The sequence below is a fragment of the Bos indicus genome, chromosome 1 (assembly GCF_029378745.1).
Source record: "Bos indicus isolate NIAB-ARS_2022 breed Sahiwal x Tharparkar chromosome 1, NIAB-ARS_B.indTharparkar_mat_pri_1.0, whole genome shotgun sequence".
Lineage (NCBI taxonomy): Eukaryota > Metazoa > Chordata > Mammalia > Artiodactyla > Bovidae > Bos > Bos indicus.
The window spans coordinates 145,774,234-145,800,335 of record NC_091760.1 but is presented as its reverse complement, the minus strand read 5'-3'; the positions used below and the strand labels follow the sequence as shown (position 1 = coordinate 145,800,335).

Sequence of the window (26,102 nt, the reverse complement as noted above, 5' to 3'; positions counted from 1 at the left end):
CAAAACTGCACTAAATGTAAATACATTACACATCACAATTTAAAGGTAGAAATTGTGTTAATGGAATTTTTATGTATTATATGCAATATACAAGAGGCATTCTTTTAAATTCAAAGGGACAAACAGATTAAAAGTGAAAAGTTGAAAAAATATTTACTTTGTAAATAGTAGCCAAACAAGAACTGGAATGGCTTTACCAATATCAGACAAAATGGTCTTCAACACAAAAATTGTTATTAGAGACAAAGAAAGGATATTTTATATTGATAAGAGTCAATTCATTGATAAGAAATAACAATTATATACATATGTACCTAACAACTGATCCAGAGAATACATGAAACAAAATAAAAAGACATGAATGAGCGATTAGACAATTCAATAATAACAGTTAGAAACATCAATATTCCATTTTCAATATAGGATGGAACAAAGACAAGATCTGCAAGGAAACAGATTTCAAATACACTATAAAACAATTACATCTAATGGATATCTGTAGAACAATCCATTCAAAAAATATATTATTTTATTGTTTAGTTATAAACAGAAATGTACTACATACACTTCTGGAGGCTGAAAATTCCAAGATCAAGGTGCCAGCACAGCTGCCTTCTGGTGAGGGCCTTCCTGGTTCATAGCCAGTGCCTTCGTGCCCATCCTCATAGGGTGCAAGAGTCTCTGGATCTCTCTGGAGCCTCTCTTAAAGGGCACTAACCCCATTTGTGAAGGTTCCAAAGTGTGGCCTAAGCATCTCCCAAAACCTCACCTCCTAATACTACCATCTGAGGGATTTGAATTTCTATCATTCACCTTAATTTTCTATGTTATTTTTAATTGAAACTTGATTTAAAATATATTCATTTCAGATGTACAAATAGTGATTCATAACTTTTATAGATTATACTCCATTAAAGTTATTATAAAATATTGGCTCTCTTCCCTGTGTTATACAATATATCCTTGTAGTTTACTTAGTTTATGCATAGCAGTTTATACCTCTTAATCCCCTTTTGCTTACTTTGTTTTTGTCTCCTTTGCTTTAGGAGACAGATCCAAAAAATAAATATTGTTGCATTTTATGTCAAAGGGTGTTCTGCCTATTTTTCTTCTAGAAGCTTCATGGTTTTAGGTCTTACATTTAGGTATTTCATTCACTTTGAGTTTATTTTTGTATATGGTATGAGAAAAATGTTGATTTCATTTTTTTACATGCAGCTCTCCAGTCTTCCCAATATCATTTATTGAAGAGACTATCCTTTCTTCATAATATATTCTTTCCTCCTTTGTCATGTATTAATTGACCACAAGTGCATGTGTTTATTTCTAGGCTTTGTAATCTATTCCATTGATTTATGTGTCTGTTCCTGTGCCAGTTCCATACAGTTTTGATTACTGTAGCTCTGTAATATAACCTGAAGTCAGGGAGAGTGATATATCCAGCTCTGTTCTTTTTTCCTCAAGCTTCTTTTGATAATTCCAAGTCTTCTGTGTTTCCATACAAATTTTAAAATTAGTTGTTCTCGCTCTGTGAAAAATTCCATGGGTATTTTGATAGTGATTCCACTGAATTTGTAGATTGTCTTGTGCAGTATGGTCATACTCTACCAATTTTAATTCTTCCTATCCATGAACACAGTATATCTCTCCATCTGTCTATCATCTTCAATTTCTTTCATCAGTGTGTTATAATTTTCTGAGTATAGGTTTTTACCTCCTTAATTAGATTTATTTTTAGATGTTTTATTCTTTTTGATGACACTGCAAATGGGGTTATTTCCTTAATTTCTCTGATAGTTCATTGTAGTGCATAGAAATGCAACACACTCTTCTGTTGTTGTTCAGTCACTAAGTTGTGTCCAACTCTTTTTGACCCCATGAACTGCAGCATGCCAGGTTCCTCTGTCCATCACTATCTCCCTGAGTTTGCTCAAACTCATATCCAATGAGTCAGTGATGCCATCCAGCCATCTCATCCTCTGTCACTCCCTTCTCCCTCTTGCCCTCAATTTTTCCCAGCATCAGTGAGTCAGCTTTTCACAGCAGGTGGCCAAAGTACTAGACCTTCAGCTTCAGCATCTGTCCTTTCAATGAATATTCACGGTTGATTTCCTTTAGAATTGACTGATTCGATCTCCTTGCTATTCAAGGGACTCTCAAGAGTCTTCTCCAGCACCACAATTCAAAAGCATCCATTCTCCATATACTGCACAAATCTTTTTTTGTGTGTTTTGGTTGTGTTTTACCTTTCTTGAAATAATAACGTATAACAGGCTGACAATGTTCCTTTTTTTCTTCCAACTTCAATATTAAAATGGCTACACAAAAATTCACCAATTTTAATGTTTTTTTAATGTATGCTGATATGTCAGCTGTCACAATACAATCTAACAAAATTCTTTCGAATGAAATTAAAGACAACTAAGAACTAGTGGAGCCATCTTACAGAAGAAAATGCACAAAACTGGCCAACTCAACATTATTTTTATTCTTAAATTTGTTAATAGGGTGTATCACACTGTTTAAACTGTAGATGTTACACTATACTTGCTTCCCTGGCATAAATCCCTCTCAATCACAGCATATCATCCTTTTAATATATTGTTGGATTCATTTTGCTAATATTATGATGAGGATTTTTGCATCTATGTTCATCAGTGATATTGGACTATGACTTTCTTTTTTTGCATGATATCTCTCTCTGGTTTTTAAAATCAGGGTAATGCTGGCTTCATCCAGTGAGTCTGGAAGCATTCCTTCCTCTGATTTTTTTTAATAGTTTGAGAATGATAGGTGTTAACTCTTCTCTAAATGTTTGATAGAATTTACCTGCAAAGCCATATGGCCCTAGAATTTTGTTTGCTGGGAATTTTTAAATTACTAATTCAATTTCATTCGTGGTAATTAGTTTCTACATAATTTCTGTTTCTTTCTGGTTCATTCTTGGGAGATTATACATTTCTAGAGATTTTTCCATTTCTTCTACATTATGCATTTTATTAGCATATAGTTTTTTTAAAGTAATCGCTTATAATTCTTTGTTATTTCCGTGATATCAGTTGTAACCTCTTTTTTGCTTCTGGTTTTATTTCAACCTTCTCTTTTTATTGTTGATGAGTCTGGTTAAAAGTTTATCAATTTTCTTTATCTTGTCAAAGAGCCAGCTCTTAATTTCATGGATTTTTTTCTGTTATTTTTTAAGCCTCTGTTAAATTCATTTCTGCTCTGATTTTTAATGATTGCTTTCCTTCTATTTTGTATTTTTATTAGTTATTTCTAGTTCCTTTAGGTGTAAGTTAGTTTGCTTATTTGAGAATTTTCATGTTTCCTGAGGTAGACCTGTACTGCTATATACTTCCCTCTAAGAATTGCGTTGGATGCATCCCATAGATCTTGGATCATTATGTTTTCATTTTCACTTGTCTCCATGTATTTCCCAACTTCTACCTTGACTTCGTAAGTGATTCATTATTTCAGTTCAGTTCAGTTCAGTTGCTCAGTCACGTCCAACTCTTTGCAACCCCATGAATCTCAGCACGCCAGGCCTCCCTGTCCATCACCAACTCCCGGAGTCCACCCAAACCCATGTCCATCGAGTCGGTGATGCCATCAACCATCTCATCCTCCGTCGTCCCCTTCTCCTCCTGCCCTCAATCTTTCCCAGCATCAGGGTCTTTTCCAGTGAGTCAGCTCTTCACATCAGGTGGCCAAAGTATTGGAGTTTTAGCTTCAACATCAGTCCTTCCAATGAACACCCAGGGCTGATGCCCTTTAGGATGGACTGGTTGGATCTCCTTGCAGTCCAAGGGACTCTCAAGAGTCTTCTCCAACACCACAGTTCAAAAGCATCAATTCTTTGGTGCTCAACCTTCTTTATAGTCCAACTCTCACATCCATACATGACTACTGGAAAAACCATAGCCTTGACTAGATGGACCTTTGTTGGCAAAGTAATGTCTCTGCTTTTTAATATGCTGTCTAGGTTGGTCATAACTTTCCTTCCAAGGAGTAAGCGTCCTTTAATTTCAGGGCTGCAGTCACCATCTGCAGTGATTTTGGAGCCCAAGAAAATAAAGTCTGACACTGTTTCCACTGTTTCCCCATCTATTTGCCATGAAGTGATGGGACCAGATGCCATGATCTTAGTTTTCTGAATGTTGAGTTTTAAGGCAATTTTTTTGCTCTCCTCTTTCACTTTCATCAAGAGGCTCTTTAGTTCTTCTTCACTTTCTGCCATAAGGGTGGTGTCATCTGCATATCTGAGGTTATTGATATTTCTCCCAGCAATCGTGATTCCAGCTTGTGCTTCTTCCAGCCCAGCATTTCTCACAATGTACTCTGCATATAAGCAGAGTGACAATATACAGCCTTGACATACTCCTTTTCCTATTTGGAACCAGTCTGTTGTCCCATGTCCAGTTCTAACTGTTGCTTCCTGACCTGCATACAGGTTTCTCAAGAGGCAGGTTAGGTGGTCTGGTATGCCCATCTCTTTCAGAATTTTCCACAGTTTATTGTGATTCACACAGTCAAAGGCTTTGGCATAGTCATTAAAGCAGAAATACATGTTTTTCTGGAACTGTCTTGCTTTTTCCATGATCCAGTGGATGTTGGCAATTTAATCTCTGGTTCCTCTGCCTTTTCTAAAACCAGCTTGAACATCTGGACGTTCATGGTTCACGTATTGCTGAAGCCTGGCTTGGAGAATTTTAAGCATTACTTTAGTAGTGTGTGAGATGAGTGCAATTGTGCAGTAGTTTGAGCACTCTTTGACATTGCCTTTCTTTGGGATTGGAATGAAAACTGACCTTTTTCAGTCCTGTGGCCACTGCTGAGTTTTCCTAGTAGCATATTGTTTAACCGCCACATGTTTATGTTTTTTTTGAAGCTTTTTGCCTTGTAGTTGATTTCTACTCTCATAGCTTTGTGATGGAAAAACATGCTTGATATGATTTCAGCTTTCTTAAACTTAATGAAACTTGTATTATGGCCTAGAATGTAATCTATCCTGGAGAATGTTCCATGTGCACTTGAAAAGAATATGTATTCTGCTAGGTGGATTGTTCTATACATATATATTTATTAATTCCATTTAATCTAATGTCATTTAAGGCCTGTGTTTGTTTAGTAATTTTCTATCTGGACAATCTATCCATTGACGCAAATGGAGTGTTGAAGTCCCCTGCTATTATTGTGTTACTGTTAATTTCTCCCTTTATGTCTCTCAGTATTTGCTTTATGTGTTTAGGTGCTCCTATTTTGGGTGCATATACATTTATAATTGCTATACCTTCTTCTTGCATTGATCCCTTGGTTATCACATAATATCCTTCTTTGTCTCTTGTTACAGACTTTGTTTTAAAGTCCAATTTTTGTCTGATATAAATATTGCTACCCCAGCTTCCTTCTCATTTCCATTTCCATGGAATAGCTTTTACCATCCCCTCATTTTCAGTCTGTCTCTCTTTAGACCTGAAATGACTCTCTCATAAGCAGCCTATGGATGGGTCTTGTTTCTATATCCATTAAGCCACCCTAAGTCTTCTGATTAGAGCATTCAGATTACTTACACACAAAGTAACTATTGATAGGTATGTCCTTATTGCCATTTTGTTAGTTGCTCCAAGGTTGTTTTTCTAGTTCCTTTTTCTTCCTTTCTTCTTTTGCTCTCTTTCCTTGTGATTTGGTGAATATCTTCAGTGCTACCTTTGGATTCCTTTCTTTTTATGGACTATAAATTTATTAAAGATAATAATAGGTAATAGATAATTATAGATTATTATTTATTATAGATTTTTGTTTGTGGTTACTAGGAAGTTTATATTTACCTATACATATATGACTATTTTAAGTGACTTATCTCTTAAATTCAAACATATCTTAACAACCTTGTAATTTTACTCCTCTCCCTCTATGCTTTCTGGATTTGATATAATATTTTACATCTTTTTGTCTTGTGTATCCCTTAAGTATTAATACTTATTTCATATATAGACTATTTTACTACTTTTGTCTTTTAATCTTCCTACCAGTTTTGTACATGGTTGATTTACTACCTTTACTGTACTTTTGCCATTGCCAATGAGATTTTTCCTTTTGTAATTTTCGTGTTTCTAGTTGTGGACTTTTCTTTTTCACTTAAAGAAGTCCTTTTAACATTTCTTGTTAAGCTGGTTTGAACTTGTTAACATGGGGATGAACTCTGAGATTTTGCTTGTCTGTAACTCTTTTTTTAATCTCTCAGTGAAAATGAATGAAAGCCTTGTTAGGAAAAGTACTCTTAGTTGTAGGTTTATCCCTTCCCCACTCCCTTCTGGCCTTAAGTTTCTACTGAAAAGTCAGCTGACAGACATATGGGCATTCCCTTGTACTTAACTTGTCACTTTTCGCTTGTTTCTTTTAATATTCTCTCTTTATCTTTAATTTCTGCCAATTACAATGTGTCTTGTGTTATCCTTGCTTGGCTGATCCTGCTTGGGACTCTCTTTGTTTCCTGGACCTGGATGCCTGGATATCTGTTCTTTTTTTCCCCAAGTCAAGGAACTTTTAAGCTATTTTGTCTCTAAGTATGTTCTCTGCCTCTTTCTCTCTTCTCCTTCAGGGACTCCAAAAATGAGAATGTTACTATGTTTGATGCTGTCCCAGAAGTCTCTTAAACTGTCCTCACTTCTTTTTATTCTTTTTTCCATTCAGCTTCAGTGATTTTAAATACTGTCTTCCAGGTTGCTCATCTATTCCTTTACGTCATTTAATCAACTGTTGATTCCTTCTAGTGTATTTTAAATTTCTGTTATTGTAGCCCTCATCTCTGTTTGGTTGTTCTTTATATTTTCTAACTCTTTGCTAGAAACTTCTAACTTCTTACTCTGTTCATCCATTCTTCTCCCAAGTTCTTTGATTATCTTTATGATCATTATTTGAACTCTTTATTGGGTAGACTGCCTATCTCCACTTCACTTAGTTCTCCTTCTAGGGCTTTATCTTGCTCCTTCATTTGTAACATGTTCCTCTGTCTCCTCATTCTGCCTAATTCACTGTTTTTACATTTCCCAGCCTTGGAGATGTTGCCTTTTTAAGGAGACGTCCTATGTGTCACAGAAGAAGACTCACTTTTGGTTACCAGAGCTATATGATCTAAGTTTGCCCCCTACGTGCATTATATGGTCCTTCTGTCATGGTGGATTGACTATTATGAGTGGTCTAGTAGGCATGGTGACCCCCACAGTAGTTGGTTCCAGGCCCTGCCTAATACAGAGGCTGCCAGTCACTGGTTGGTGGGGCCAGGTCACAAGGTAGCTGGCTGCAGATATCTGGGGGTTCCTAGGGCTAGTGCTGGCTCACTGGTGGACAGGGCTAGGTTCTGGGGTGTGTCTTCCAAGGCAGGTGTTCCTAGATCTAGTGCCCATCTGCTGATGGGTAAGATAAGAATCCAGAAGTTCCCGGGACTGGTGCCTGACCACTGGTGGATGAAGCCAGGTCCTGAGGCTAGTGCTGGCCTACTGACAGATAGTTCTGGGTCCTAGGATTTAGCTGCATGACCCAGGGGTCCCAGGGCAGTTTTGGGCCACTAGTTGGTGGGGTCAGTTCCTGACGCTGCTGGCTGCAGAGTACACAGTATCCTGAAGTTTGTGTAGGCCCTCTGGTGCCTAGGGCCAGATCCTAGGGCAGGTGGCTGAGGGCCTAAAGTGTCTGAAGTGGATTCTGGTGTGGGCAGTGGCCCAGTGGGTCCCAAGGCTGGTGCCAGCTTATTTGTGGGAGGGCTGAACCCTGCCATGGCAGTTGCAGGGCTGTGGTACTCCTGATGCTAGTGTCTGCCTGCTAATGGGTGGGGCTTGGGCCCAGGGTTTTCTGGAGGTGGTACCTGCTGACTGGTAGGCAGAGCTGTATCCCAAGTTCTCTGGTTACAGGCCAGAGTCTAGTGCCTGTGCACTAGTGTGCCAGGCTGGGTCCTGGTCCTCTGGTGGACATATCCAGGGGTGACTGTGGGCTCAAGGGGTCTTAAGGCAGTCTGCTACAATAGGGATGAGGCTACGTCCTCATCCAGCTATTTGCTTGACCTGAGGTATCTCCTGGTATCTAGAGGCTGGTGGGCATAGGCAGAGCTGGGCTCCAAGGCTAATAAGCTAGAGAAAGAATTCCAAAATGGTACTTCCCAGCACCAGTGTCTATGTGACAGAAGCTCCCCAAAATGGCTGTCCCCCTGTCTATGTCTCCAGGATGAGCTCCAGTTGCCTCCTGCCTCTCTGGGAGGCTCTCCAAAATCAGTCGGTGGGCTTGACCCAGGCTCCTCTCAAATTAGTGCTTCTGTCCTGGGTCCCATATCATATGAGATTTTGTGTACACATTTTAAGAGCAGAGTGTCTATTTCCTACAGCCCTCAGGCTCTCCCAAAAGTTAGCTCCCTGACCTTCAAAAAGCCAAACATTCTACAGGCTTATTTTCCTGATACAGGACCCCCAGGATGGAGAGCCCCACATGGCATTTGGACCTCTCATGCTTTGGAGAAAACCTCTGAAATTATTATTATTCTCCCATTTATGGGTCACCCATCCAGGGGTCAGAGAAGGCAATGGCACCCTACTCCAATACTCCTGCCTGGAAAATCCCATGGACGGAGGAGCCTGGTAGGCTGCAGTCCATGGGGTCGCTATGAGTCAGATACGACTGAGCGACTTCACTTTCACTTTTCACTTTCATGCATTGGAGAAGGAAATAGCAACCCACTCCAGTGTTCTTGCCTGGAGAATCCCAGGGACGGGGGAGCCTGGTGGGCTCCCGTCTATGGGGTCACATAGAGTCAGACACAACTGAAGTGACTTAGCAGCAGCAACATCCAGGGGTATGGGTCTTGACTATAATGCAACGCTATCCCTCCTATCCATCTAATTTCTTCTCTATATCTTTAGTAGCAGAAGATCTGTTCCAGTAGATTCCAGTCTTTCTCATAAATAGTTGCTCTGTAAGTAGTCGTAATTTTGGCGTGCCCATAAGGATGTGAGCTCAGGGTCTTCCTACTCCACCATCTTGGCTAAGTTTTCAAAACATGTTATTTTAAAGTACACATGGAACATTCTCCAGGAGAGACTAAATGTTACACTCAAAAAACAAATGTCAAAAGTCATTTAAAGGAAAGAAATGTCATTTAAAGGAAAGAAATCAAAGTATGTTTTCTGATGGCAAGGGAAAGAAATTCAGACATCAAGAACACAAATATAAACATTCACAACTTTGTAATAATTAAACAACACATTCCTAAAGAAACATGGAATCAAAGAAGAAAGCACAGAGAAAATTAGAAAATACTTTGAGATGACTGAAAATGAAATCACAACATACCAAAACATTGATAGGCAGCAATTTATCTCATCACTGATGAGACAAATCTATAGCTGTGAATACCTATATTATAAAAGAATATCTCAAATCAATAACTTAACCATCCATCCACCTTAAGAAATTAGAAAAGAACAAACTAAATACAAAGTAAGCAGAAGAAAGGAAAATGCAAGTATTAGCACAAAAATAAATGAATTAAGAAATAGAAAATAGAGAACAAAAAACAATGAAACCAGAAGTTGATTCTATGAAAAGATCCAAAAAAACTTTACCCATATCCATATCTACAAGAAAAAGAGAAGGAACACTTAAATTACTAAAATCAAAAATGAAATTAAGAACTTTACAGAAATAAAAAGGATCATCAAGAAATACAATGAGCAATTGTTTGCCTAGATAACCTAGGTGTAATGCCTGAATTCCTAGAAAGACAAAAATTACCAAAATTGATTCAATAAGAAATAAAAAATCTGAATAGACCTAAGACAGGTAAAGACTTTGATTTAGTAACTGAAAAACTTCTCATAAGGAAAAGTCCAGGACCAACTGCTGAAGAATTGATCCTTTTGAACTAAGGTTCTGGAAAAGACTCTTGAAGAGTCCCTTGGACAGCAAGGAAATCAAGCCAGTCAGTCCTAAAGGAAATCAAACCTGAATATTCATTGGAAGGACTGATACTGAAGCTCCAATACTTTGGCCACCTGATGCAAAGAGTTGAGTCATTGGAAAAGACCCTGATGCTGGGAAAGACTGAGGGCAGGAGAAGGGGATAACAAAGGATGAGATAGCTGACTCAATGGACATGAGTTTGAGCAAACTCCAGGAGGAAGATAGTGAAGGATAGGGAAGCCTGGCAAGCTGCAGTCCATGGGATCGAAAAGAGTTGGACATGAGTTAGCAACTGAACAATAACAAACTGACTTCACTAGTGACTTCTGCCAAATATTTAAAGAATTAGCATCAATCCTTCACAGACTCTTCCAAAAAGTACAAAAGGACACTTCCCAATTCATTCTAAGAGACCAATATAATCCCGATATCAAAACCAAAGATATCACCAAGAAAAAAGAAAACTATGGACCAATATGCCTAATGAATACATATGCAGAAATCCTCAATAGAACACTAACAATCTAAATCTAGCAACATATAACAGGATTATCCACCATGACTAACCGGAATTTACCTAAGGAATGCAGGGTTCCTTCAACATGTGAACATCGGTCAATGTAATGCGCAACATTAAGAGGGACAAAACCACATGATCATCTCAATAGATTAGAGGAAGCATCTGACAATAATAATCTTTTATGATTAAAAAAACAAAATAAAACTAAATGGAAACTTCCTCAACCTAAAAAAGGGCATTTACAAAAATCCGAAGCTAACAATATAATTAGTGGTGAAAGGCTGAAAGCTCTCCCCCTAAGATCAGGAAGACAAGGGTGTCCACTTCTGCTAAGACACTTCAACATTATACTAGGAGTTATAACTAGGGCAATCACACAAGAAATAAAAATACAGGGACTTTCCTGGTGGTCCAGTAGCTAAGCTCCCAGTGCAGGGGGCCCGGGTTCGATCCCTGGTCAGGGGACAAGATCCCACATGCCACAACTAAGAGTTGATATGACACAACCAAAGATCACACATGCTGCAACAAAGATGGATGTCCCCAGATACCTATGACTAAGACCTAGTGCGGCCAAATAAATCAACTACAGGGCATCAGATTAGAAAGGAAGGCATAAAAGTAACTATATACACACAGAAAACGTTCAGAATCCACTAAAAAAAAACTATTACAGCTAATAAATTCCATGCTCGTGGATTAGAAGACTTACTACAGTCAAAATAGCAGTATTCCCAGATTGATCTACACATTCAATGCAATCCCTACCAAAATTCCAGCTGCCTTTTATGCAAAAATTGACAAGCTAATCCTAAAAATCATGGAAATGCAAGGGATCGGGAATAACCAAAACAATCTTAAATAAGAACAACAAAGTTGGAGGACTCACACTTCCCAATTTCAAAACTTACCACAAAGTTCCAGTAATCGTGACTCTGTGGTTTTGGCATAAAGATAGATATACAGATGGATGGACTCAGATTGAGAGTCCAGAAATAAACCCATGTTCTATGGTCAACTGATTTTCAACAAAGCTGTTAAAAGACCATTCACTGAGGAAATAGTCTTTTCAAAAAATGGTGCTCAGACAACTGGATAGACAGATACAGACGCTACTCCCTCACACCATACATAAAAATTAACTCAAAATGTATCAAAAGCCTGAATTTAAGAGCTAAAACTTTAGAATAAAACACAGGTGTGATTCTTTGTAATCTGGGATTAGGCAATGCTGTCTTAAATATAACACCTAAAGCACAAGCAACAAAAGAAAAAATAGATAAATTAGTCTTCATGAAAATGTGCATCAAAGGACACTATCATGAAAGTGAAAAGGCAACTCACAAGATTTGGAAATACTTACAAATCATATATCTGATAAGGAATTGGTAAACAATAAAGAATTTTTGTGCTAGTGCTAAGTCACTTCAGTTATGTCCAACTCTGTGCAACCCTATGGACTATGGCCCACCAGGCTCCTCTGTCCATGGGATTCTCCAGACAAGAATATTAGAGTAGGTTGCCATGCCCTCCCCCAGAGATCGAACCCACATCTCTTATGTCTTCTGCACTGGCAGGCAGGTTCTTTACAGCCCAGCAATAAAAAGACAATCCAACTTTAAAATGGCCAAAGGATCTAAACAGGAATTTCTCCAAAGATATACAAATGGCTGCTGCTCCTGCTGCTGCTGCTGCTGCTAAGTCGCTTCAGTCGTGTCCGACTTTGTGCGACCCCATAGATGGCAGCCCACCAGGCTCCGCCGTCCCTGGGATTCTCCAGGCAAGAACACTGGAGTGGGTTGCCATTTCCTTCTCCAATGCATGAAAGTGAAAAGTGAAAGTGAAGTCACTCAATCATGTCTGACTCTTCACGACCCCATGGACTGCAGCCCATCAGGCTCCTCCGTCCATGGGATTTGCCAGGCAAGAGTACTGGAGTGGGGTGCCATTGCCTTCTCCCATACAAATGGCTATGAGCACACAAAAAAGTGCTCAAAAGCATCAGTTATTAGGGAAATACTAATCAATACCACAGTTAGATACCACTTCACACCCACTAGGATGGCAACAATCAAAAAATTGAAAATAACAAGTATTGATGAAGATGTGGAAAAACGAACACTTATGCATGGCTGGTAGGATAAAATGGTACAGCGTCTTTGGAAAATAGTCTGGCAGTTACTCAAAAAGTTAGAGTTATTATCTGACCCAGCAATTTCACTCCTAAGTATATAGTCAAAAGAAATGAAAACATGTTTTCATACAAAAATTTGTACATAAAAAAATTTGCACATGACTGTTGACAGCACATTACTCATAATAGACAAAAAAATGCAAAAAAGTCAAATGTCTGCCTACTGATGAATGGATAAGCAAAATGCAATCTATCCATACATACTAATCAGCCATGCTACGGTGGATCATGGAAGGACCTTGACATTATTCTAGTAAATGAAAGCAGCTAGATACCAGAGGTCACATATTTATGACTCCACCCATATGAAAAGTACATATTAAGCAAAATCTTATAGACAGAAAGTAGAGTAATGGTTGCCAAGTTCTGGGGGAAGGGAGGAATGGGGAGTGACTGTTAAGAGGTATGAGGGTTTTTTTTAAATTGATAAAAATGCTCTGAAATTAGGTATTGATGAAAGTTGTACAACTTTGTAAATACCAAAAACCACTGAATCTAAACTTTAAAAAGGTGAATTTTACACATGTAAAATATACCCCCCAAAATTTTAAGTAAAGGAATTTTTTAAATAATAAAAGTGAAATCTAAGTACTTTTAGAAAAATCAGGAGTGTCTACTATCAGTTGATAAGCAAAAAGTGGAATTTCTAAAGAAGGCTCTTTAGGCAGAAGGGAAATGATCCCAAAATAAAGGTCAGAAATGTAAGAGAGCAATGAAAAGCAAAGAACAGATAAGTGAAAGAGAAAGTCGTTCCGTTGTGTCCAGCTCTTTTCGACCCCATGGACTGTATAGTATAGCAGGCCAGACTACTGGAGTGGCTAGCCTTTCCCTTCTCCAGGGGAGACAGGGATTGAACCCACCCCACATTGCAGGCGGATTCTTTACCATCTGAGCCAGAAGGGAAGCCCAAGAATACTGGCATGGGTAGCCTATCCCTTCTCCAGCAGATCTTCCCAACCCAGGAACTGAACCAGGGTCTCCTGCATTGCAGGCAGATTCTTTACCAACTAAGCTATCAGGATGAGTAAATCTAAATGAACATGGACAGTATGTTAAATATTAACACTGTTAATGTTACTTCATTGAGTTTAAAAAGAGCATATAGAATTAAAATATACAGTTACAAGCACACATAAATCTGGAGGGGAGAATGGAGTTTAAGTATTCTAAGAAACTGTGATCTCTGGATGGCCCAAGAGGAAAGTATAAATGAATTATCTGGATGAGTTAATAACACATTATCTAATTCACATAGTAACCACAAAAAGAAAATAGAATATATAACCTCCAATACACTAGAGAAAGTGGAAAAGCAGAATGATTTTTCAAAATCATAATACTAGTTTCAAATAACACAAGAGAGAAAAATAAACACCGAAAACATGGGACAAGAGTGACATATAATAGGCCTGTAGATTTAAACTCAAATAGATCGTAATTACATTCAATGTAAATGAGTTGAATGCTCCCATTAGAGGACAAAGATAATCAGATTGGATGAAAAAAATCTAACTGTATAACCTTTGCAAGAGATATATCTAAGGTATAAAAACATAGTAAGGCTGAAAGTAAAATGATAAAAAACAAAGATTTCATGCAAATATGAGCCTAAAGAAATCTGATATAGCCATAACAGTATTAGACACACTACAACAAAAAGGCAAAGATACATTACTAGAGATAAAGAGAACCACTCATAATAATTAAAGTCTGAATTCATCAGGAAAACATAACAATTTTAAATTTGCATTCTCCTAATAATATGGTTTCAAAGTATATAAATAAAAGTTGACATAACTACAAGAAGAAATAAGACAAATCCATAATCACAATGAAATTGTGTAATTATCTTAGTAACAGATATAACAACCAGACAAAAAGGCAGTCAGAAAACAGAAGACGTGAGTAATATGCTTATCGAGTTAGCTGAATAGAATATATAGAACACTGAACTGAACTCTTTTCAAGCACACAGGAACATTTGAGAAAACATATAGACCATATTCTACTATAAGGCACATCAGAAAATTTCAAAAGATTAAAATAAAGAGCATGATCCCTGGGCAATTCAGTTGTGATAGAAAAGAATAAAATAAAATATGCAGATGTTTGGAAATTTTAAAATATTCTTCTAAATGACTTACAAATCAAAGAAAAATATCATAATGGAAATTATATTGTACTAGCTCAGGCTGCTATAACAAAATACCAGAGACTGGGGGCTTAGACATTTACTTCTCAGTTCTGGAGGCTGGGAAGTCTGAGATCAAGGTGCTGACATGGTCATGTTCTGGTGAAGGCCCACTACCTCACTTCCAGCTGGCCGCTTTCTTGTTGTGACTTCACATGGCAAGGAAAGAGAGAAGGGGGTCTCTGGTCTCTTCCTATAAGGCACTAATCCCTTCATAAGGACCTCACACTCTTTTAAACCTAATCACATCCTGAAGGCCCCATCTCCCAGTACCATGAATCTGGGGTTTGAGCTTCAGCAGGGGAATTTGAGGGAAGAACAATTTAGTGCATAGCATTTACTAAACAATGATGAAAATACACCAAATCAAACTCTGTATGATGCAGCTGAAACATTTATAAGGAAACGTGCCACCTTAAATGCACATACTAGTAAAAGATAAAAGCTGCAAATGATAAAGTAACCATTCATCTCAAATTAGACGGTGAACAGCTATAGGAAAAGAAAATTACAGATCAATTTCATTCATAGACATGGACTCAAAAATTTCCCCTAAAACATTAGTAATCAGCATCTAATCGATAAATGATAATAGGCTAATATGAACAAGTTTTGTTCATATTGTAGTCATCTGTGGGTGGTGGAATTAAAGAATTTTATTCTGCTTTTGATGCTAATCACTATTTCATAAAATTTATAAATAAGCACTCCTTATTTTATGAATCAAGAAGAAGTATTTTTGAATTAGTAATTAATACTTTTCTGATCTTTCATCTTTTTGAAGTCAACTAGTTAATGAACGATGAGAAGAAAAGAACAAGAGCTCATTCAGAAGAGCCACTTCATCTGAGTAACCATTTCAACTATAAAACCTTGTTTTCAGTGTCTCTATTTGGTTGAAAACAAAGAAAGGGTGGATAGGAGTAGAAAAGGATTTGCAAAGATAGGGATGTGATAATAGCAATTCAAAGGCTTTTTGCCCAGACATTAAGGGAGCGATCTCATACACAAATGTGTCTATAAATAGAATACTGCACTTTAATGAATAATTTAAAAGCACTTTGCAAACAGGGTTAGGAAAACAGGAATCTAAATGCTGAAAAATCAATAGTTCTGTCCTATCCCCATGTGGTGAGTTACAGAAACAGATACTTGAGTTGTACACTTTTTAAAGAACACTGGAAGCTGTATGGTTAATATCAAAAAGTTTAAAAACTTCTACAAGTTTTGACATGAGAATTCTGCCTTTAGAAATCTGTTTCAGAAATAATCAAGGATACACACAATGAGTTTTGTATAGGATACTTATCAAAGAATTATTCATTAAGGTAAATATTATAAATGGCATCAATGCTCAGCTATATGAAAGTGGTTCAATAAATTGGGATACCCATTGGAATATTATGCAGTCATTCAAAATAATAATTTAGAAAAATATGATATGATGCAAAAAATGTTCACTATCTACAAAGAAGAAAGTTGTTCATAAAACATGTTATGGAATGAATCCCACCTTGAGGAAATGCATATCATATATTATATAAAAGTAGAAAAAATTGGCTATCCTTGCGTGATAAGATTATAGATGATGTTGATTTTGTGCTTTATACTTTCTGCCTATTTCAATTCTTTTATAAATAGAAAAAGATTTTAATAATTTAAAAATTGATTATCCCCAATAGATTCAAACAACCTTCATCAGCCTAAACCCACTTCTAGTGAGGTCACTGGGAGGTCAGTACAAATCTGGTGCATTAGTCTTCTACAGCTGCATGACAAACTGTAGCAAGGCCACAGTCTGAACAGGCTTGACTGGGTCCTCTGCTTAGGGTCTCATAAGGCTGCAGTCATGATGTTGGCAAGATTATATTCTCATTTGCAGGCTTTACTGGGGAAGAATCTGCTTCCAAACTCACTCAGGTTGTTGGTGGAAGTTGCTTCCTTGCTGTAAGACTGAGGGTCCCTACTTCCCACTGGTTGTCTCTGGAGGTGGCCCTCAGCTCCTAAAGGCCACCTTGCAGTTCCTGCCACGTGGGCTTCTCCAACTTGGGCGCTTACTCAAGCCAGCAGAGAGACTCTCTAAATCAGTTTCCGGGCTTCCTGGTGGCTCAGTGGTAAAGAACCCACCTGCCAATGCAAGAGATGCAGATTCAATCCCCGGGTTGAGAAGATCCCCTGGAGAAGTCAATGGCAACCCACTCCAGTATTCATGCCTGAGAAATCCCATGAACAGAGGAGCCTGATGGGCTACAGTCCACGGGGTCACAAAGAGTAGGACGTGACTTAGTGATTAAGCAACAACAACAGCAAATCATTTTCTAGCAAGACAGAATCGCATAATGTAACATAATAATGGAATTTGTGTCCCATCACTTTTGCCTTATTCCATTAGTTAGAAGCAAGTCACAGGTCCCACCTCAATGGGGATGGGGGTATTAAACAAGGTGTGAATACTAGAAGGTGAGGACATGGTGAGCTCAACTTCATTCACACAGTCTGTCCACTCTACCTAGCTTCCCACTGCAGAGCTCAGACAAAGGAGAGAAGCTTGCACTTGGATGTGAAGACTCTTCTGATCAACCAACCACTCATAAACACAACTGAATCCTGCCCTTTGCATCTCTGACGTAGGACAGTACTGTAAAAAGTGATGGGAATGTTCACAATGAGTCAGAGTTCATGTAGAGGATTTCAGCAGGTCCTGTGCCAGCCGTGAAGGATGATTAAGATTTTGATCAGGGGAAAGGAATGAGAATGAGAGATATTTCCTCTGCAATGAGGAGAGGTAGAGAAGCAGGAACTCCCAAGATGGGTTCTGGAGAAAGTGAGCAGGATAGTTTGTTCACAAGAAATCTAACTGGCCCCTTGATAGACAACATACTTGGAAAAACTTGGAACAAGACCTCGAGAGGAACACAGTTTTAATTTTGGCTTATTTGGCAGCACAGACATCAATTAGCTTCCACAGTGTGGTTAAATATTACTAATATTTACCAGTCTCCAGTTGTTCTAAACTTCCAGAACATGGAAGACTCCACCTTCCTGCTCCATTTGAAACTAGGCATATCCAGAATGACTCTCTCCAGCCAAAAAAATGTGAACAGAATGGACCAGCTTCTAAAGTGATTAACTGCAAGTGTCTCCATGTTCTAAAAGGGTCCACATCTAGAACATTTAGGAAGCAGTTCTGCCAAACTTCCAAGGAACAAACATCTCTCCCTTTCAGAAATTACTGCAGAGATGATGAAGCATCATCTTGATACCAAAGCTGATTAAGAGCAATATAAGAAAAGATTATCATCAATACTTCTTATGAAATATATACCAAAATCAAAAGTGAAAGATTACATACTTGGATCCAATAATAATTTTTAAATGTAGTGTATCATGACAAAGTAGAGTTGATCCCAAGAAACCAATGATGATTTAAAATTAAAAATACTAATGATGATTTAAAATTTTAAAATATTTCACCTCAGAGTTCAAGGAAGAAAATATGTAAAATTATAAAATAGGTAAAGAAACCACCTGATAAAATTAAAAATCTATAAATGATTTTTTAAAATATTTACTAGGTAAGACCATCCTTACCCTAATAAAAGGAATCTACCAGTACACAACAAACTTCATATTTAACAGTTTGAAAACATTGCCTTTAAACTGAAAAATAATATTAGGATAGCCTTACCACAATTTCTATGCAACTTTGTTTAGTGGTCCAAACAAAGGGAATAAGACAAAAAAATAAAATAAAATAAAAGATTTAAGGACTAGGAAGGAAGAAATGAAATTATAACTATTTACATGGAGAAATTCAAAACAGATCCACACATTTGTGAGGTCTGGTATGTTTCAAAGACAGTACTGCAAATCACTGGGGAAAGAATGGTACTCAATAAACAGTACTGGCAGAAGGGAAAAAAAATCTAAAATCATATCTCTACCTCCTGCTTCATACAAAAATAAGTTCAAAGTAGAATATAAGGAGGAAATATTTTTTAAAAATCTTTAAGAGGAGCATATCTTATGACCATGAGGTAACAAACAATTTCTTAAATAAGACTTAATAACCACAAACAGTAAGAAAAAGATTGATAAATTTGACGACATTAAAATTAAACATCTGTTCATCAAAATAGCATTTTTAAAAGGATAAAAAAATAGGACACAAATAGAATCCAAATATATAAAGAACTTCAAAAAAGCTATAAAAAGGATAACCCAGGCACAAAAACAGACGAGCAATATAAGAATACAATTTATAGACTTGAAAACTCAGGAAGCCAATAAATGGGTAAAAAAATCCTCAAACTCACTAGTAATCAAGGAAATAGAAATTAAAACAGTGAGATGTTTCATTATCTACTCAACGGACAACAATTAAACATCTGAATTACAAAGGATCAGCAAGGAAATGAAGAAACAAACCTTTGGGACGTTGTTTGCAACAGCTTTGCGGTTGGAACTGGGCCTACCCTATGATCCCACAATCCCCACAATATCATGCATAGATAGATGTATACCTGATCCACTCTCCCCTGTGTTCCCAGCACAGGGAAAAGCGGACCAGTGGGACATGGCAACAGAAGGGGTGGAGGCTGAGCAGGATGCTTAGAGGAAAACTTCAACTGGGATTCAAGCCAGCTAACGCAATGTCAGAAACCAGTCTTGCCAGGAAATGAAACTGGGGATCAGAACCCTGCTAACTTAGGGCAACCTCCTCCTAAATAGCAACTGGATCTGTTTATCTTCTACAGCCAAACTGACCAGGTTACTTCCTCTTTAAATTTCCCCAGCTGAAACTTTCTAGAGCAGAGTCCCAAATCAGTTTCTTGCAGCAGCTCTAAAAAATTTTCCATTGAATATAATGGTTTAACATAACACAAATTAATTACCTTACAGTGCAAGAGGTCAGAAGTCAGTCTACAGCCATACCACCCTAAACGGACCCAATCTCAGCTGATCTTGGAAGTTAAGCAGGGTCGGGCCTGGTTAGTGCTTGGATGGGAGGACGTCAGACACAGGTCTCAATGGGCTAGAATCAAAGTGTCAGCCCAGTTGTGTTCCTTTCTGGAAGCTTGACTGGAGAATCAATTTTCTCACCTTTTCCAGAGTCTGGAGGCTGCCTGTATTCCTTAGTTCATGATCCCTTTCATCTCCAAAACCAGCAGTGAAGGGTAGAGTCTTCCTCACTTCACAGCACTCTGACACTGACTTTTCTGCATCTCTCTTCCATATTTAATGACCCTTGTGACAACTTTAGGCCCATTTGGACAATTCAGGATAATTTGTTTTAAAGTCAACTGATTAACACCCTTCATTCTAACTGCTACAGGCAGGCAAGAATACTGGAGTGGGTTGCCATTTCCTTCTCCAGGGGATCTTCTAGACCCAGGGACTGAGCCTGCATCTCCTGCATTACAGAATGATTCTTTACCACTGAACCACCAGGGAAACCCCAACTCTGTTTAGGGAAAAGTAAAGTGCCTCTATGTACAAATATATATGTATATTTTAGTGAAGAGTACATTTTTAAAGAGGGTGTTAGTTAAGCAAACAGGGTCTCACTTAATTTCAATGGCTTGTTAGTTGATGTCCATACTGTAGGAGGAAAATTCTCACCTGGGGTGAAGGGGACTAACCAAAGCATAGGTTGAATCAGCACAATTATCAACATTTTAGAAAAAGAGATATTAATATGCCTTGAGTTTTTAAAAGGCATACTTCCATTCAGGTCCAATAGGATTCCTTTGTTCAACTCTTCTTTAATAGTGTGAATCCTGAAATTCATTTTAAAACTCCAAAACCACACTCACACTGGAAAGGAAATTTGAGACCAAAAAAAAAGAAAAACCCAGAAATAAACGGGCATGTATTCAGCACCATGGACAGTGGGGCTGGGAGCTTTTAAGAGTCTCTGCAGCCAGCGCTGACAAGTAACACCAGCTGCTGCTGCAGCTGCTGCTAAGTCGCTTCAGTCGTGTCCAACTCTGTGCGACCCCATAGACGGCAGTCCACCAGGCTCCCCCGTCCCTGGGATTCTCCAGGCAAGAACACTGGAGTGGGTTGCCATTTCCTTCTCCAATGCAGGAAAGTGAAAAGTGAAAGTGAAAAGTGAAAGTGAAGTCGCTCACTCATGTCTGACTCTTAGCAACCCCATGGACTGCAGCCCACCAGGCTCCTCCGTCCATGCGATTTTCCAGGCAAGAGTACTGGAGTGAGGAGCCATTGTCTCCAGAGCCCTCCAGAAAGGTACAGTATTCATTCTAATGTTTAACTTGGGATTGATTCTAATACACGAGCAGGTATTTTTCTTTGTTATGGCCTAAAAGACAGCCTTTTTTACCAAAGGGATGCACAACTTTCATCTACCAAAATCTGCTTTGTGAAAAAGCCCTGAGATTTCTGTGAACATAGGAATAAGTTTGCCATTGACTCATGACTACAGGTCCAGAAAGTGAAACTGCCAGAATAGAAACAGTGTCCAACCTTGAATGGCTAGATTGTTTCAAGGGGACTTGTGGGACTTCTGCAAATATAAACACTGCATGCTCTTTTAAACATGGAACAAAATAAATCCATATGGTGAAATTTTCTCATAAATACCCTTAAAATGTAATCATAAAACTGTGTATTTTCTCCAACTCTGAGTATTAATGAAGATATCTGGAAAAGTGATGTTGTAAAGTCCAACACTGCCACTAATTAACACCACCTGTGGCAATATCAGTCACAAAGCCCTGATTTCCACACAGGCTATCTAATCTTTTCAGCTAAAAAACAAAACAAAAACTCCTTTTACCAGCAAACCTTTTTTCAAAACCTTATAATATTGAGTATTAGCTAAGAAAACACATGCTATGCTTAGTCACTCAGTTGTGTCTGACACAGACTGTAGCCCACCAGGCTCCTCTGTCCATGGGTATTCTCCAGGCAAGAATACTGGGGTGGGTTGCCATGCATGCTGCTGCTGCTGCTAAATCGCTTCAGTCGTGTCCGATTCTGTGCAACCCCATAGACGGCAGCCCACCAGGCTCCCCCGTCCCTGGGATTCTCAAGGCAAGAACACTGGAATGGGTTGCCATTTGCTTCTCCAATGCATGAAAGTGAAAAGTGAAAGTGAAGTCGCTTAGTCGTGTCTGACCCTCAGCGACCCCATGGACTGCAGCCTTCCAGGCTCCTCCTTCCATGGGATTTTCCAGGCAAGAGTACTGGAGTGGGGTCCCATTGACTTCTCCGTGTCATGCATAAAGTTATATAAAACCTAACACACTTGTAATGAACTTGCACTGTGTAAATAACAGCATCTACAAACAAGAGAACATTAGTGCTCAAAAGTGACCAATGTCAGTCAGTGACTGCACTTGTATTTGAAGACCCCTTGATATCAGGTGGATCTCCGGGTCTGAACACTCACAACTACTCCAATTCCCCTGATGTAAGGATCAATGAGATTGTTTCAGATTCTGCCAGCAACCCCTCCAGAGTATCAATGTTCTTCAAACAGTCTCTGGGCCAAAATGCACATCTCTGAGACATTTTATGATGATATGAGTTGTTCCTGCGCGTGAGAGGACTGGAAGTTAGTTTTCTTCAATAGGAAAGTACCTTTGCACACTTCCTTTGGTTCCCAATTCTAAAGACAAGTTCAAAGAACAGAAACAGGGCAACAGCTCACCCCTGACAGCAAATTAAATTCTGGAAGGATGAGGGCAACCTGTGCCAGAGGAATGGTGTGAATTGCATGGTCTGTTTATTACCCAGTCTAGTCTGTAAACGTCTCTCATCAAGGCCCTGCTGCCCTAGGATTCCTTTTAGTCAATTACACATCAGAAATCCTCATCACCCCAGAGTGCCCTTAGCCCACATGCAGAGCCAAAGAGACCCGAAAGTCCGTGTTGCCTCAAAAGAAGGTGGGGAAAGATAATCAACCTCAGGCACAAGGTTTAAGACCCGGCTTTTGTTAACTTTCAAATTTGTTATGCAAGTGCTTCGGAGTACTAAGTAAAAAAGTAAAAGCGGAGAAACACATACACACACACTCTCAGTAAACAATACTTCCAGAGTGAAACATTTATGGGAACAATAAGAACACTTTTGGACCCACCCCAAAATAAAAGAAGGACATACAGCAACCAGAAGAGGGGGGCCGCACCGCCGCAGGTGCCCTGCTCCAGGCTCTGACTCTGGTCACGGAGGGAGGCAGACGCGAGTCGAGGCGGCAGATGCTGGGAGTGTGAGCGAAGGGACACAAAGGGCACCCGCGGATCCCCTCTCTCGGTCCCGGCGCCGCCCCGAGCTCCCCGCGCCCCTTCCCTCCCCTGGGCCCGCCGCCCCAAGCCCAGCGCCAACCATGCGCTTTCCCTCACATCTTTCCTCAGACAGACGCGACGAAACTTACACCGTTTTGAAATGTGAGCCTCCTGAAGTACGGAGCAGACCTGCGGCAGACACCGGCTGACAGGCCAGCCTGAACCCCGCGATCCTTGTTTACAACTTCTGATCGCGGAGGGCGGCCCAGGCGGGGTCCGCGCTTCGCCGAAGCCGCACTGTCACTTCACTCAGAAACCCTCCCGGCGCCCAGTTTCCGTCCGGATCGGCTATCCCGTGAGCTCGCAGCGCGGCCCCGGCGCCAACTTGAGGAGGGGGCGCTGCCGGGTCCTCCGGGACCGCCCCGCCCCGCCTTCGGCCCCGCCCCGCCCGGCCCGCGACCCCGCGGCAGCCCAACTTGGTCCGGGCCCCACGGGGGTCCGCCGCGCTCTCCACGGAGCTCGGTCTGGCGGATACCTGCGCCCCTTGCCCGGCCCGAACCCCGAACCCGGTCACGGGTTCCCGACCCCTGGTTCGACCTCGATCTCGGCTCGACCTCGACCCCAGTTAGGGGTCTGGGGCCCCGATTGGACCCACGATCCCCCGCGCCGATCCCGGCCAGGACTCCGACCCCCGACCCCCGATTCTTGTTCCCGATCCTTGGTTACGATCCCGGCTCGACCCTGGCCGGGACCCCTACCCTCGACCCCCGACCCCGGCCCCGGACTCCAGCCGATTCCCCACCCCCCGATCCCCGGCCCTGCCCGCTATCACTCACCTGTCCCGCGGCAGAGGGCGTGCCCGCGGGCCGGCCCACGGGAGGGCGGCCGGGGCGGGGCTGGGGGGTGAGGACTGAAGATCCCAGTGGTGCCTGAGCCTGAGGCGACCAAGCCTGAAGCGACTGAGGCGACTGAGGCGGCAGTAGCTGCTCCTGGCGCTTCTGGCGAGGCACTGCGCGCGGCGTGGGCCCGCCCCCTCTGAGCCGCTGACCAATCCTGAGCAGCGCGCCGCCGCTGGCCCCGCCCCGTCGAGGAGCAGGTCCTCGCGAAAGCGGGCCCCGCAGGCCAATCGAACAGCGGAACGGCGACGAGTACAGCCAATCGAAGCTCAGGAAGCTCCGCAGAAAGAAACCAATTAGCGTGGCCGGGGCAGGGCGGGGCCATTGGAGGTTCACTGGGGGGGCGGGGCCAGATCCGGGCGGAGCCCAATGCGGGGAGGGAGACGTCAATGGAAAGGGGCGGGGCCTCGAGCTGGCAGGTCCACCCACCGGGGCGGTGTCAAGGGAGAGGCAAGGGGGCGGGTCCACAGATTCGGTAGGGTGGGGAGGGCCCCAGAACCGGGCGAGGAGGAGGGGTGTTGTGCAAGGTAGGATGAGACCATCAATGGGGAGGAGGCGGACTACTGGGGGGGGCGTGGCCTGGGGCGGGTCCCGGGACCGTGGAAGTAGGAGCAGGGGGAGGAGTGTACCGGTAGGGGCGGAGGGAAAGGGCGGGTCTCTGCAGGGGCAGGGGCGGGTCTGGACGGTCTGAGATGCCTGACCCCTGCACCCGCCAGGTGCGCGCCTGACCTCGCTCCGCCCCGGGAGCAGGGTCCAGCGTCGGTCGCGAAAGCGGGACTGCGCCCCGCCATCCCCCCGCCTGACACGAGTCAGACCCCCACCTGTCCCGGTCCCCCGCCTGGTGCCCCTTATCCCGCTTTGCAGAATCGCTGAGTCTGGCCGCACATGTCCGCCTACCCGCCTAGCAGACCCAGGACGCGGTGCACGTGCACATGTATGTTCTCAGGGGCCTGGTCAGCACACCTGTCCGCAGGTGACAGGAGGGGACTGTGGATGTCTCAGGTGTTTTTGTCCCGTCACCCTTTTTTCTATCCCTCCTGAACTGCGTTCTGCTTTACTTTGTTTCTATTGTGGTCATTTTCGAGGCACTGAACCCCAGTGTCCCATCCCTGCCTTACGGCTATTCTTAGCAGAGGATTATTTCTTGCAGCCCACCTACTAAAGACTCGAGCCAGGTCACAGGTACTGCCGCCGGTGATGCCGCCCTTGACTGGGCAGGGGAGCCAGCAGGGTTCTGGGATGTTGCCCTTCCCCAGAACCCCTGTCCAGAGCTGGACCCCCCCCCCGCCAGATCCATGAAGGGATGGCCCTCAGCCCAGCCCAGCCTCCTTAGGCCTTGTAAAAGTGGAGGGGTCAACCAGAAGGCCAGATACCTCCAGGACGGTGGGACTTCTGACCCCAGGTCCCAGCACTCAGGCCACCATGCCCGGGCTTGGGGATTAGCCTGGGAACACAGCCTCGTCCTCTGCGCAGTCCTGTTCATGGCCCCATCAGTACTGTTTGCTCCTGAACGGGGGCAGGAGGCATTTCCCAGGCTTCTCCTCTGTGAACTCCTTTGTGGATCGCTGGAAGCCGACACTCTCAGAGTCACCATTATGACCGCTTCTTTCTGAGGAAGCATTAAAAGTGATCCTAGTGCCCAGAACCTCACCACAGTACACAAAGGACCCCACTGACACCCAGAGCAGACAAAGCTGGGCAACACTCAGAAAGTCTACACTGTCCACCCCAGACACGGGGCAGCAGTCAGTGAAAGCCCAGGGTAGGGGGTGGGGCAGGAAGAGCTGTGTGCTCATTTGTCTTCACGTGTCACTCGTGTGATACACAGACAAGCTTTAAGAAAGAAAGAGCCTAGGCTGGAGGGCTGTGGGTGGGCCCACGGAAGGGCAGCAGCGCTGGGAGAGGCTACAGTCCCAGCAGAATGTGGGGTGTGAGTCCTCCCTAAGAAGAGGGTCTCTGTCTCAGCCACGCAGGGGGCACCTGTCACACTTGTCCCAGCAGGGAGACGTGGTTAACTGTGTGCCCTGGAAGGACCACCGTGGGGGAGGGAGGAAGGTACAGCAGGAGAATAAGGTGGTGGAGGCCCTGGCTGGGTGGTCCCGAG

The 26,102-nt window shown here is 41.7% G+C and overlaps 1 protein-coding gene across 16 annotated transcripts in view; it reads right to left on the bottom strand.

Annotated features, from left to right (window-relative positions):
* The window catches only part of PCBP3 (poly(rC) binding protein 3), a 229,965-nt gene extending 205,844 nt beyond the window's left edge, over window positions 1–24,121 (bottom strand). For 11 of the 16 annotated variants that reach the window (XM_070796169.1, XM_070796177.1, XM_070796205.1 and 8 more), the window contains exon 1: window positions 23,939–24,120. The gene's annotated coding sequence lies outside the window, so the exon portion shown is untranslated. Of the gene's footprint in view, window positions 1–23,938 lie in introns of all 16 variants that reach the window. The other 5 variants (XM_070796215.1, XM_070796190.1, XM_070796223.1 and 2 more) reach the window with 2 other exon arrangements.
* Between the last annotated feature and the right edge of the window lie 1,981 nt (window positions 24,122–26,102).